Raw genomic sequence first — 15,312 nt, forward strand, 5'->3', positions numbered from 1 at the left:
TCATCCAGACAAATAAGAGGGGCAGAGCCAAGGTGGAGAGGACAAGTTGTGGTGGCGGCAGCAGTAGTGGCAGCAGCAGACAGGCAGAGAGCACAGTCACATGTTTTAAAATGTCAGGAGGGACACCTGGGAGCATTCCCAGCTCCTGACCAGACCCTGCAGCTCATGGTCCCAGCACCAGGGAAAATCAAGCCTCATTGCTTCTGACTGTGCAAACCAGTGGGGGTTGGAGTGGAGAAAGAAACTGCCAGTCTCTCAGTCTTGTTTAAAGGACCCTCGCAGTCCTAGAAAGTCCGCAGACCCACCCCCTCTGGGAAAGATGGCCAGGGCAACAGCTAGAGGCACGCCAGTCCCATACAGAAGTGGGCGAAGTGCCTGGAAAAGGGGCGAGTGCTGAGTAAGTGGCATTGTTTCCTCTCAGACCCCTCCCCCACAATGTGGTGAAATGGGTCGCCGGTACTGATGAATACCTAAGGTGCAACAGTTCTACCTAAGACACAGAGGCAAGCAAACACAGGAGCCTGTCAAGATGAGGAGACAGAGAAGTGTGGCCCAAAAGAGGGAATGGATCAAGGTTACAGTGGGAAAACTAAGTGACAAGGAGATAGCCAACCCCACAGACAAGGAGACAGCCAATCTAACAGACGCAGAATTCCAAACACTGGTGATAAAGATGCTCACAGGGTTGACAGAGATGCTTGAGTATGGCAAATGCATAAGGGAAGAAGTGAAGGCTATGTTAAGTGAAACGAAGGAAAGTCCACACAAAACCAATGGTGAAGGGAAGGAAACCAGGTTCAAATCAATGACTTGGAACATAAGGAAGAAAAAAAAGTCAGCCAGTACAGAATGATGAAACTATAATTGAAAAAAAATGAGGAGAGGCTCAGGAACCTCTGGGAAAACTTTAAATGTGCCAACATCCGAATCATAGAGGTTCCAGAAGGAGAAGAGGAAGAGCAAGAAATTGAAAGCTTATGCAAAAAAAAAAAGTAATGAAGGAAAACTTCCCAAACTTGACAAAGGAAATAGACATACAAGTCCAGGAAGCACAGAGGGTCCCAAACAAGCTAGACCCAAAGAGGACCACACCAAGACACATCCTAATTAAAATGCCAAAGGTTCAAGATAAAGAGAGAATCCTAAAAGCAGCAAGAGAAAAGCAAAGAGTTGCCTACAAAGGGGTGCCTATAAGACTATCAGCCTATTTCTCAAAAGAAACTTTGCAGGCTAGAAGGGACTGGCAAACAGTATTCAATGTGATGAAAAGCAAGGACCTACAACCAAGACTACTCTATCCGGCAAAACTATCATTTAGAATGAATAGGTAGATAAAGTGCTTCCCAGACAAGGTAAAGCTAAAGGAGTTCATCATCACCAAGGCATTATTATATGAAATGTTAAAGGACACATTTAAGAAAAAGAAGATCAAAACTATGAACATTGAAATGACAACAAACTCACAACTATCAACAAGTGAACCTAAAAAATAAAAACAAAATCCAAATAAGCAAACCAGAATAGGAACAGCATCATAGGTATGGGGATTACTTGGAGGGTTATCAGCTGGGAGGGGTAAGGGGGAGAAATGGGGAAAGGGTGCAGGGATTAAGAAGTATAACTGGTAGGTACAAAATAGACAGGGGGAAGTTAAGAATAATATAGGAAAGGGTGAAGCCAGAGAACTTATATACATGTCCCATGGACATGAACTAAGTGGGGTGGGATTGCTGGAGGGAAGTGGGGTAATGGGAAGAGGGGAGCAAAGGAAAAAAAATGGGACTACTGTAACAACATAATCAATAAAATATACTTTAAAAATAGAAATAAATAAAAGTCACAACATCTTAAGATTTTAAAAAACTCTAGAAATATGTCAGTGAATAAAACAACAATAAAAAAGAAATTATAAAAAAGAAATATGTCAGTGAAAATGGTAGATTAAAGACCTCTGAAAATTCTCTCCTACATAAAAACAATGAGAAAAATTACAAAAAAATTATTGTAAGAACAAAATTTTCTAGAACCCTTTCAATTAGCCAAAGATTTACAACAATCTGGGGGGGTATTTGTTCAATAAATATATCAGTCACCCTGGGCTCTGTGAGCCTGCCTCATCCAGGGGCACTTGTTCTCATGTTCTACAGAGGCCACTAAGGACTCCAAGAAACAGGCAGGGTAAATATAAAATTTTTTCAATGAGTTGGAGTTAATCCACAAGGGAGTAAAGACTGAGGTTCCCTCCATAACCATGAACCCTCTGGACCATGAGGGTGCAGGCACTGGCCAGGGTTCTACCTAGCAGGGGTGCTCTCCAGAAGAAAAGAGGAAGGCAGGTCACTCATAATGACAAGCCATTCAGAGCCACATCTGTCTTAAATGTCAGCCAGTAGGAAGAAGGAAATGTACTTGAGTTCTTGCCCTTACAACATACTTCATGTCTCTGCTTGATCATTGTTTCAAACTTCAACAACTTGACTTGTTTTACCTCTCTTGTGCCCCACCCACCTGCTGTACTCACAAGGGTCTGGGTCTACTGTCTCTCAGACTACTTCTTTCCCAAGTCTTTATCATAAAACCTCAACAGTTTCTCTACCATCTGTTTTCATTCTCTTTCCTATTCCCAACTCCCATTTCCTTCTTCTACTAATTTTCCTCAAGAGTAACATCTCAGAATTTGCTCACTTTTTAAAAAATGGAATCTAAATTAGACAGAACAGAGCAAGTCCGTGCTGCAGTAACAGAGGAGCCCTCAAACCTCAGTAGCCTAACACAATAAAGTTGGATTCTTCACTGACACATTTACTCAATGCTCCGTTTTGGAGCTACACCATCTGTAATGCATGACCTCCATGGCCACCAAGACAGTGCAGTGAGGACTGGCAAATGGGCAGCACTTTATTAAAGGCCAGGTTTAAAAGTGTGAATGCATGCATCACTTCCTTCACATTCCACTGGCCAGACATTCTGAGCCCCAGCCTCCTTGTCTGCAAAAACCCCATCCCAGAGAGGTTTTGTGGGGATTAAATCAGCTAATGCATGTAAAACATATGCTTATCACAGTGCCTGGCACATAGTCAGGGCTCAAGAAGCATAGCTGTTATCATCACTCATGCCGACTAGTTCCTGAAATAGCAACTCAAGCAAATTATTTGAGCCTCATTTCATCATTGGGGAAAAGAGAAAGAGAAATCCTCCAGTTCTTCTTCTCACCACAATATCCAGGAAAACGTAACACTTTTCTGTTTCATTTGTATCTACTTGTAGTTAACTTCTATTTATGAAGGTTGATGCTGGTCTTTTCATTGAAAATTGTAACATTTCCTATTATAATGGATTTCTTTAAAGATAGTGACACAGTTTAGAAGACAATAAAGGAGAATTAGTAAGTAAAGGTAACAGCGGCTGGTATGTGGTAGAAATTGTAAACGTAATATGTGAATGACTGGAATCTAGGGAGCTTGAGGACTGGTCTTCCAATGCCTGACTAGCCTGGCTATTAGATATCCCGACCCAAGAAGACCTCCAGAATTCTAGCCCTGCACCAGGGCACGCACATATGCCCCATGACCACTAGATGGAGCAGTTGCAGGTAATCCAGGAGTCAGCTTGAAGATGAACACTTATTCAGCATTGGTGGTGGGCCCAGCACCTTGTTCAGTCCCTTAAATGCAGGATTTTATTTTATCCTTACAAACATAAAGACACTAAGGCTCAACATCATACAACTTGTGAGTGATAGATCCAGGATTCAAGTTCTGGAAATCAAACTACAGTCCAGGCTTCTTGCCAGGGGTCACAAATTCATGAGCATCCGGCCAAATCTGGCACATTGTTTTTCATTTTTACTTTAAATTGCTTTAAATGCTGATTATTCTCCAACTGTGTGCTGATTGTAAATGCTTTCACCATCTTCCCCACCCTCATCACATTAAGTCGTCTTATGCTATTAAATGCTTGGCCCCTAAAGTAGGGTTGCCAGATTTACCAATAAAAATATAAGAAACCCAGCTGTCTGAATTTCAGATGAACAGTAAGTAATTTTTAATGTATTCCCAAATATTGCATGGCGCATACTTAAGCTAAAAAATTATTCGTCTTTTATCTAAAATCCAAGTTTAAATGGGCTTCCTGTATTTTTCCTGATAACCTTACTCTATAAGCATTTGCATTTACAACTCTCGCTCAGTACTCCATCCCCTCCTCTCCCCCCAGAGGGAATGTTTATTGAGTATCTCTTCTGTGCTAGTTTTAAGGGGTAGGGGGGCAGAGCAGAGCAATAAATGGCTGTGCAGCAGCTCCTGGCTGCAGTCCAAATAGCACTGTCACTTGAGCCATGTGATTCGGCCAAATTCATGTTGCTAGAAGGACCTGTGCCAGAAGAAGATGCCATGTGGATTTTCTGACAAACCCCAGTGAGCGAGTCACAGAGAAGACCGCTTCTGGAGCAAGGTCATGCCATCTTCAGCAGAGAACTGTACACTATTAGAAAAACAGCTCTGGACATGTTCGTGGGCTCTGGTAGAGAAGAGGCACAAAGCCACAGGCATCACTCAAGTGACTCTGTGGCCAGAACTTCCCGTCATGCACTAGGCACTGTTATTCACCAAGTCAGGCAGGGCTGACAACAATCCATCATCAGGTAGAAGTGCTACATCTAATTTGGGCTCAGGAAGGTCCAGGGGGCATAAGTAAGTTGCATGAATAGATTGCCAGGACCCCCATGTCACCTCCTAGTGTTGTACTGACTCTTCTAATTCAGTTCACACCAATGAGGCATTCACCATGACCAGGTAACAGAGGAGGGAAAAGCCCTGAGTTCTGTTCGTGAATGGGTCAGCTCAGTATGCTGTTCCACTACAGGCTCGCTCGGAGTGACTCAGAAAGGCAGGGATGAGAGGAAATCCTCCCAGCGAGCAAAGCTGCAGGCTGCACACTTGGTCATCCACTTAGAGAAAAAGATAGAAGTGGACAAATATTTATAGTCTCATAGGCTGAGGGAAATGACTTAATAGTTTAGTCAGGGACCTGGAAGAAACAAGGTTAAAGGACTGGGGTCCCCAAGGCTGATCTATTATAACAACTACCACTCCATGTACAACCTGTCAGCAACAGGGACCTACAATGAGTTCCATCCATTCAGGTGGCCAACCAGCCACTTGGGCCAGCAGAAGCGCTGAGAAGTAGAATGGAGAGCAGAGGAGGAAAATGATGAGTATCAGTTAAGGCCTCATGATCAGCTACAACATCGGGACTCTAGTTAGCATTGTAAGTTTCCCATAAATTATGCAGTTTGCTAGACCTGCCACAACAAAATATTATGGACTAAGTGGCTTAAACAACAGAAATCTATTTCCTTGCAGTTCTGGAGCCTGGAAGTCCAAGATCAAGGTGCTGGAAGGATTTGTTTCCTCCGAGGCCTCTCTCTTTGGCTGGTGGATGGCTGCCCTCTTGCTGCCTCTTCACATGGTCATCCCTCAGGCACACACACCCCTGACGTCTCTCTGGGTATCATCCTAATCACCTCTTCTCCTAAGGGTACCAGTCAGATTGGATTAGGGCCCACTCTAGTAGCCCCATTTGAATGTAATCATCTATTTAAAGGCCCTGTCTCCAAATATAGTCACATTCTGAGGTCCTGGGGGTTATGACTTCAACATATCAATTTGGGGGTGGGGGCACAATTCAGTCCACAGCAATAGCCAACCAGAGTTCTGGAGCAGCTGTGCCTGGATAGAGCAAACTTACTACGAGAAGCTAGTCGATTCCAGCAATGCAAGACATGGACTGTAGACACTGGCACTGCCCCACCCAGGTCCCCCTTACTGGGAACTAACCCCTAGGAACTGTCCATGTTGATCACTAGCAACTCACAGCCTCCCTCTTCTCTAGAGAATTGCCTTCAACTGACAGGAGTCTCTCACCCCCGTGAGGGACAGTCCACAGCCAATGACTAACTTTCCGCAGGGAAAAAGGCCAGCCCCTGTGCCTCAAGGGAAAACACTCTGTGGTGTGTTCTCATGCTCCCTTTCATAACAGAGTGGTCAGAGATGCAGCAGAAATTGCTGGGAGGTACCACCAGGGCCCTGATGGGGGAGTGAACTCAGGTGAGGGAGATGCCCGTCGCTGGAGACAGGCGGAAAGTCAGGGTACAGTACAGCCTGTGAAATGAAATACTAAAACTACATATGCTGGTGTGGAAAAACCTCCACGACACGTTAATGAGGGGTGGGGGACAAGGTAGGTGCAACACACAGTGCCGTTTGACCCTTCTATGATTATTGCCAAAGGGGACATCCTTTCTGGAAGGGCAGACAAGGAAGTGTTTACAGTGATTAAAACTCCTGGGAACAGAGGGGGTCAGGGATGAGGAGACTGTGTGTCTGCTTCACTCACCATCCTTCTGTACTGATGGAATTTTATCCTGCACATGTATGACCTTCTCCCCAACATTTTACCTGAAGAAGGTAACATCTTAGATGAGCCTAAAAGGACCACTGGGATGTCATCAGATGAGTGAGGGCAGGATCACATTCCAGGCTGAAAAGCCAGCCCATGTAAAAGCGGAGAAAAATGAACTGACCTGTTGCATGCAGAATAAACAAAAAACAAAAAACCTTAGGTCAATAGAATCAGAAAACTAAATGGGAGCTGGGGAAGGCAAGGCTGGGCAGAGAACGGCTGCACCTGTGGCGGGGAGGGGACGCTCAGCGCCAAAGCTGACAGCTGGACTTCCTCTCCTGAGCCAGCAGGAGCCAGAGACAGACTTTATAAAGACACCCCTGACACTCCCAGCAGAAGGGCTAAAATTCAAAAGACTGACCACACCACACGTTGGTGCATGAGTGGAGCAACCGGAACTCACATACACCACAGGCAGAAGTGTTAAATGGTACAACCACTTTGGGAAAACTTCTGATAGTTTCTTACAAAGTGATCATAACCCCTCCCCTGTGACCCAGCAATTCCAATTAAGAAAAATGAAAACATTTATTCACAAAAAGATTTGTCTTGAAATATTCAATAGAAGCTGTATTCAGAATAATCCCAAACTGAAAATAGCTCAGGTGTCCATCAACAGGAAGAAGATGAATCATGACCCTGTAATGGACTCATACACTGGAATACTGTGCATCCATATAAAGGAAGGACCTACCAATAGCTGCAACCACGTGGATAAATATCAAAAACATTAGGCTGAGTGAAAGAAGCCAGGCACAATAGTGTATATACTGTATGTTCCATTTACATGAAGACCAAGAACAGACACAACCAATTTTTGGTGGTTAAAAAAAATCAGAACCCACTCCCATGGTGGGGGGTCCAGGGGAACTTGACTGGAAAGGGGCCTAAGGAAACTTTCTGGAGTGATGATGAATTTCTGTTATCTTAATAGGGGTTTGGCTTACACAGATGTATGCCTTTGTCAAATCTCAGCAAATGGTCACTTAAGATCTGTGCTTTTCATTGTATATTGATTAAAATGTTTTCCATTGCGGCCCACAGGCTGGACGGTCCCCAGGATCACTTTAATGATTCCAGAGAGTTCTCTGGCTAAAGATGGAGGCCACATCTGTCAGACAATGTTGATGATCTTATTAAAAGCGATCTTCCCACTGTGCTTTTCTGCTTTTCTGTCTCTGCGTGGCTCCATGAGGGCTGAGAGAATTGGGACAGAGGAAGAAGCTACCCATCAGTCTGGGCCTGCCTGTTCTGAATGGTCAGTTTCACTGTAATCCCCAGAGCCCTCCAGTCCCCAGTTGTCTCAGCAATGTCATCATTAACTTTTTTTGGAGACAGACCTTGAGTGTCAGGACAGACGTGGCACCCACTTCCCTACCAGCACACGACTTTGATTTTGTTGGGTTAGACTTGGGTGTCACGGAGGAGGCGATTGGTGTTAGACGAACTCAGACCAGAGAGAGGTGCACCTTGGCCTCCTCGGAGCAGAAAGCCCAACGGCAGACAAGTGTTGAACTCCAGGTTACGACACTCGAGCTGAAGAACTTAGTGGGTGGGAGGGGTACTGCCACCTGCCACTGGGGTTGAAATGCATCAAACCAGTAAGTTGGATGGGCAGAATTTAGGTGGTGGGTAGACAGTGTTATCTATAAAACTGACTTTGTGTCTGAAAACTTTCATAAGAAAGGATTAGGGGAAGGGAAAATGGCTCTGGCTACAGTGTGAAGAGGAAATTGGAGGGGGCCGGGCCAGACTCAGGGAGGCCAGAGAGGAGGCTGCTGCGCTGCCCCAGTCAATCACTGGTGAGGCCTGTGTTGAGGCCAGGCAGCAGGGGTGACGATAAGGGAGGCCAGAGAGTCCATTTGTGGGGACACTCAGGAGGTGAGAGAGGGAGTTGGGGAATGAGTGGAAACAGGCCAGAGGTCAGGCCCTCTGTGGAAAGAGACCCTCCTCTCTGGAAAGCAGCAGACTCTGAAAGAGCAGAGAAGCAGAATGGGATGGTCAGGGAGGGTAGAGGGGGCAGAGGGGCGTCCTGAATGTCCCTATCCAACACGAAGGAATACATTGAAAAAGTTCCCATGATGCCCCCATCTTCAGATGGGTCTCCTGGTTTGCCCACTAATGACCTTTCTCCTCTCCCAGAGGACTGGGTGACTAAGCGAGTAAATGTTAGCACAGGGACTTAATCCTACATGGGTTACTTTAAGGGAGGTGCCTGCTGGGTCCCCATCCTCCCCTCCTGGTCCCTGGGAAGTCCACATAAGCGAAGAGCAAGACATTTGCAGCCCAGGAAGTTTGTGCGTCCGGAAAAGGTGCAAAGAGTTTGAAGGGCACTCTTCATTCCGGTTTCAGATCGTTCACTGCCAGTGGGCACAGCTGCACACAAGGTAAGAGATCCGTAATCTGGCTCCGCACACTTAGACGGAGCTCTGAAGCATTTCTTGATGCATGATGGGTAGCCTGGTGCAGAGTTTTCCTCAGTGGGAGAAAGTGAGTGGCCTTCCTACTCTTCCTCAATCCTTCTGATATAAGTCTCAGCAGGATGCTAGCGTGTCTTCAACCCCTCTCCAACCACCGGCTATTCTCTCCAGGTGCCCAGAGCAGGCAACATGGCCAAAGCGCAACAGCACATTTCTGTTTGTTTTCACTGTAACTCTAGAAAAAGTATTTTGGCTCTGGCCAGCGTGGCTCGGTTGGAGCGGTGTCCCATAACCGAAAGGTCACCAGTTCAATTTCCAGTCAGGGAACATGCCCAGTTTGTGGGCTCTGTCTCTATCCCCCTTCTCCTCTCTCTCTCGAGTAAAAATAAAATAAACCTGGAAAAAAAAAGTTTTTTGCCTCTCTGAAGGGGGCTCATCGAAATCTCACCCACGAAATGAGGATGAAACAGTGCTGACCTAGGGCTATACAACTTTCTGTTAGAAACAGAAAATCAAGTGTATTTAAGTTTTAAATGTGATTCCATTTACCAAAATGTACATCGAGTCAGGAGTAATCCTGGGCAGATGTGGCCCGCAGGGGAAGGCGGTACACAGACAACAGGTGTTTGGGAGACGATGAATGAAAGATTAAGAGCACAAGTTTTGGAGTCAGATGGACCAGAGTTCAAAACCTGGCCCCTTGTCCCAGTGGCTGTGTGACCTTAAGCAGGTCATCCAGCCTTTCTGCATCTCCATTTCCTTATCTGTACAATGGAACTAATAGCAGTGAATCTATGGGCTGGAGGCTCAGCCTGGCAGGTAGTAAGCGCTTGGAAATGGTAGGACCATTCCTACTCTGTATTCAGGCAGCCCTTCCCTTTAAACATAATTCACCCCCGAAGTTGTGTCCCCAAAGTCAAACATGTGAAATGTAAAAGTCAAACAAGGAGAGATTTACACAGGGCATGTGTGTGTGTGTGTGTGTGGTGTGTGTGTGTGTGTGTATGATGTTGGGAGAGAGCATCCGGTTGAAGCTAAAGCCACTTCAACCCTCATGACGCTCTGATGGTAGAGCGCCAGCCTTCCATACGTGTCCTTTATTTTTGTTCTCCGTCCCCACAACTTAGACAACTGAGCTCTGTGTTTTTATAATTCTTTGTCCATTTCTGGCTCACTCTTTGTCTCCCCAAGAGAATGCGCACCCTGGGAGGACACGGCGGGGTTCTTTGCTCGCTGCTTTGTCCATGGCACCCAGAACTGGGTCCACACACAGTGTGTAATACAATTAGTTGACCAACCAAGTGATGCATCTGTCCGTCCCACAGTCCTGAGTTACCAAAGAGGATGGGGAGCACGCATCACTCCGTCTGGGTTTCCCTTTCCTAGGGTGCTTACCAACACTCACCAACCTCCACCTGACCACGTGCTGCTCAGCTGACCGGAATCACAGTGCTTAGTCCTCTGTCTGCATTGACCCTGATCATGACCCAACCTAGGAGTCTGGCTTAGCCAGGGTTTGTTTGCCTTAAAGCTTATCTATTCCTTTTCCACAAAAGAGGGATTATGGCCATGAGTTTTCAGTTCTGGTTTCGGTCTTTCTTGCCCTGTGGTTCCGGGACCGGTGTGACCGGGCTTTTGTTGCAGCTGTCAGCCACATCATCGCTGTGTTTCCCTGGAATCCTGGGTCTATGGGTCAACCCTGGGAGAGGAATGAGGCTTCCTCCCCTCCTTTGTCCTCTGCCTGACTTATATTTACTCATTTTCAAGCTTTTTCATGGGGTTGTTTGCTGATCAAAAAAGGCATTCAGTGTAAATTTTTTGTTTAATTTTGAAAATACAAAGAAGACGGTAAGAGTCACCTGTGATGACATCACCAAGAAATAAGCATTGTTATCATTTTGGTTCGTTTTCTGCCAGTATTTTTCCTAAGGTAACAAAATGTTAATAAAAAATAGAAGAACTCATTTCTTTTTTTCCTTTGCTAAGAGCCCTCAATACATTTCTCTATATTGTGGTGGGACAGCTAGCTGCCTGGTGGCCCACAATTTATTTAATAAATCCCCTGTTGCTGGACATTTAAGCTGATCCCACTTTAGGGCCATTATACATAATGCTGCAATTAGCAGCCTAACAGCTCATCATGCCCACACCATTGGGCAACTCCCTCACACAGACACTATACAGACCCTGGGACACTTCAATGCATAGGAGCCTTCCTAAGAACAAATTTGTCCCCGAAACAGGCCATTCCTCACTGCATATTTACCCAGCTCCCTCTGATATAAGCCAATGTTGTCCAAGCCAACCTGACCACAGCATCAAGGAGCCCAACATCCTTATCTAATAGTTGGGAAGACTGAGGCCCAGAGATAAAAAGTCTTGTCCAAAGGCATTAGCAAACGTTATGCTGTCTAGAGATTTCCTCCCCACTCTGTTATCTCTTTGCTATCTTGCAAGGGAATGTAAAGCTTCAACAAGGAGGCAGGTGGCTGCAGCAAGGATGTAGTATCTATTCTGCTCATGACAGATATTGCTAATCAATCATCACACTCCTCTGCTGAATTCAGACCTTGAGGACTTCCAACAACCAGTACCAGCCAATAAGAGGTGAAGTGTTTCTGCCATTCTGGTGGCATCTTTGGTGCCAACAGAGAGCCTTTTATATTGTGAACTTGAGGCCACTCAAGTGAATTCCTCAAGGTGGCTTCCTTCTTGCCTTCTGAATCAGTGACCTCCTGATTTCCTCCTGTCCAATCCTGCTGTGTCCTCAGAAACCAGTTCCAGTTTTCTACAGAAGCACAGACTTCCTAGAAGATGATGCCCCTTGTTCCAGCTTGGGGGAATGGAGTGGGCTAGGACAGAGGGGCAGAGCACAGGCTTCAGAGTCAGCCAGAACTGGGTCCAAGTCCTGGCTCCACACTTTATGGCTGTGGGGACTTGGACAGGGCACTTCCCTTGTCTGAGAACCTTCCTTATCTAGAAAATTGGAGTGATAACACCTCTATTTTCTCTGATTTAGGCCTCACTATTATGATCTGTAGACTAGAGATGGTCTATTCCACTCGGCTGTCTTGCTGTGTCACTGTCCAGATTCAACAGAACATCAAACTCTCTCCCTCCTCCCCTGAATGAGGCTTCTGTGGACCAGCTTGGTAGAAAGACAGAGGAAAGGAGTATCTCTCACACACACACACACACACACACACACACACACACACACACACACCTTTTCCTCTATCTCTGGCAGGAAGGAAAGGGCAGAAGAAGTTTCTCCCTGATTGATGGATGGCTCCCTGCTCTCTGGGGAGCCAAAAATGTTTAAAGCTCAGTCCAGTGGGTATCTTCATTAGGGGTATTTTCAAACCTCCCTACCAGGTCTCTCAGGCTGTAACCCCAGATAAGGACGGAGCTTCTTCAGATGACCACCCTGCAGGGCAGCCCCAGCCTCAGCCCAAGCCCCAGCCCCTGGTTCTCTGGCACCCTTTCCTCACCTACCCAGGGATGATAGTGGTAAGGACTTAAACCAGCCCTAGACTAAATCTCTATCCTACAGGGTCCACACCAAGCCCTTGTAAAATGCATACATAAGCTTTGACCCCATCCAAAGGGAGCAAAAAGCCATAATTTTCCACTCACAGAAGCCGCTCTCCCCACCATAACTTAGGCTAATCAGCCTGTTTGTCTCAGGCAAGAAAGAGAATCCAGTGTATTTCATGTTCCAACTCCAGGGACCCTCAAGCCCCTAACTCATCCCTGGAAAGCCCTACCCCCAGGCCCGTATTAGGGGCAAATACCCCTGCTCTCCTCACTGGGAGAGTGAAAGGAGGGACAACAGCTGTATCCTTTGCCCTCTTGACCCTTTTATCACCTCAGTCTGGATCAGGAGCCCCGACACGAGGACACAAGAGCTATGCAGCCAGTTCCTGGCCACCTGCTTCCACTGTGGTCTGGCCCCTGTCCTTGGTATACAGCATCCGTGGAATTGTGGTGCCTCAGAGGGCACTGAGTTTTCAGATTTCAGAAAGGCCTGGTGAGGATATCCATCAGTGGGCGGTGAGAAAAAAGAGCTCTACTTCAGACAGAGTGGCCAGGAAAAGCCTTTCTGAGGAAGGAACACTGAAGCTGAAGCTTGGTGAATGAAAAGGAGCCAGCCAGGGGAAGAGCTGGAAAAGAGCACTCCTGGGAAAAGGCTCAGCATGTGCAAAGACCCTGAGGTAGGAAGGAGAGGAGAGAGGGGGAAGGGGTGACAGGTGAGGACTGAGAGATGAACAGTAGCCAACGGTGCTGCGCCTCCCAGAGCTTGGCATTTCATGCAAGAGCTGCAGAGAACTTTAATAAGCAGGGGAGTGACAAGGTCTGAGTAATATTTTTTTAAAATTAACTCAGGTTGTTGGGTGGAAATTGGGTTCTGATAGGGGAGAATAGGGGTGGAAAGAGGAAAACTGAAGAGGAGACTGGGATGAATAAGTGAATAAATGAATAATGGCTGGCTGGCTGGATAGATGGATGGATGGATGGATGGATAAAACGGACATCTCTTAAGGCAAAGGGGAATCCAAGCCCCAAGAGAGTAAGTACTTAGTACTTCGGGGGCTCTCAGAGGGGCAAAAGTATAGCAGGTCTAAGTGAGACAGAGGTCAGGCCACTTTATGCAGATTCTGCCTTTTCAATTGGGCCATGAAAGTCAGTGATATTTTTTCAACAGTAATAGTACCATTTACTAAATTCTCTGAGGTTTCAAGCATTCCCCATCGTCTTATGTGACTTTCAAAACAGTTCCATTTTACAATTGAGGAAAAAGGGGCTCAGAGCGAAGAAGCAATCTTCCCACAGCCACAGAGCTGACCAGCCCAAGCAGAAATTGAGCCACATCTGTCAAACTCCAGAGACTTCCCCTGCTCTGCTGCACACACAGGGCAAGATGGGGTCATCAGGGGGTGGACAAGGCATTCAGGAAGAGGACACAGCACAATTAAAGGTCTGGGAACTGGAAAGGGGTGAGGCTAGGATAGAAAGGCCCTCTGCAGTCTGAGGGGAGCTGAGCAATATTGACAGCTGGGCCATGGCAACCCATGGATTCCAAAGCATGCCAAGCCTATAGAGACACAGTCATGCTTGCTGACCCCAGCGAATGTGCGGAGCTAAGAGGCAGGAAGCAGGAGCTGATGCAGGTCCAGACCCTGGCACTGGGCTCAGGCCTCCTACAGAGAGGCATTGTCCATGGGCAGTGGGCATGGCCAGCTGGGAAGCCCAGGACGGGGCGTTTGCCTCTCTGGAGATGTGCCCAAGGGACGTGCAGGTTCCTCCCCGGAGGCCTCACCTTCAGGAGATCGAGGCCTTCGACGCATTTACAAACATAGCGACAATGCGCCTGGTCCAGTTGCCTGCCTGCCATATGCCCCGGCACCCCACCCACCCTTCATGATAGCCCAAGACCTCCTTTCTCCAAACCTCAGGAAGCTGGAGTCCTGAGGCTGCCTCCCAGCAAGGATGTGGTTCAACAGAAGTCACAAATATTTTCCTTGGAGACCTTGGCCCAGTTGGAGGCCTTGGCTCAAAGGCAAAGGGTAACTGCCCAGCCCAGGGTATGCAGAATATAAGGCTAGACTTTCAGACCCACTGCCCAGGTGAAGAGTAAGCTGAGGACTCCGACACGACCAGGTAAAAGTGTAGGGAAGGGACTGAAAGCCTAGGGCACCAGAAGGGTTCTGAGTTGGAGACACCTGTTGGGGTCAGGTCAGAAGCAGGAGGGAGACTTGGCCCTGAGGTAAGGTCTTTCAGTCAACTAGGATCCTCTGAGGGGGTGGAGAGGTGCCCAGCTCCCTTACCAAGAAGATCAAAGAGCAGTATGAGGAACAAGAATAGCTGAGTTTTTCCCTGGCTTTATCTCAATGACATAAACCCATTCTGCGCACACCAATTGCTCTGTGCTTGGCCCTATGCTGGGATGATTCTGGGGACAAGAAGCATCAGATAGTCCTGGCCCTCAGGATCTCCTAATATGGGCCAGTGCAGTATATGCTGTGCTCAAGGAAAGCCCAGGGACATGGTGATGGAGAGCAGGGGAAGGCTTCCTGGAAGAGGTGACATGTCAGTTAAGAAACTGAGTAGAAGTTGCTTGAACAAAGGAGGAGAGAAAGGCAATCCCACAAGAAAGGAGCAGTATAAGCAAAGGCCAGGAGGTGAGATACGAAGTGGTGTGTGTGTGTAGGGTGCTGGGATTTGGGGAGGAGACACTTATCCACAGGAACAGATGCTACCATTCTCTTGGTTCCCCAAGTGTCTCTGATCAGAGGACCGAGATGTGTGAAGATAATGGAGGGAAAACAGGGCTAAGATGCTTGAAAGGAAAAGATCATAGAGTGGGGATGGGGGCCTTCCTGGACAAAAGAGCAGGGTGCAGGGCGTCGTCTCTGTTTTCTGGCTTTGA

General features: G+C 46.9%; 1 protein-coding gene across 4 annotated transcripts in view; it reads left to right on the forward strand.

The window, feature by feature from the left end:
• BPIFB1 (BPI fold containing family B member 1) overlaps positions 1–15,312 on the forward strand; it is a 37,129-nt gene that overhangs the window by 1,877 nt on the left and 19,940 nt on the right. Inside the window, exon 1 of one of the 4 annotated variants that reach the window (XM_090286239.1) lies at positions 8,815–8,849. The exons of 1 other annotated variant lie outside the window; for it this stretch is intronic. The gene's annotated coding sequence lies outside the window, so the exon portion shown is untranslated. Of the gene's footprint in view, positions 1–8,814; positions 8,850–14,461; positions 14,544–15,312 lie in introns of those variants that run through there. 2 more of the 4 variants (XM_090286236.1, XM_090286237.1) reach the window with 2 other exon arrangements.

The sequence above is a fragment of the Furipterus horrens genome, unplaced genomic scaffold (assembly GCF_987537825.1).
Source record: "Furipterus horrens unplaced genomic scaffold, mFurHor1.1.pri manual_scaffold_8, whole genome shotgun sequence".
Classification (NCBI taxonomy): Eukaryota; Metazoa; Chordata; class Mammalia; order Chiroptera; family Furipteridae; genus Furipterus; species Furipterus horrens.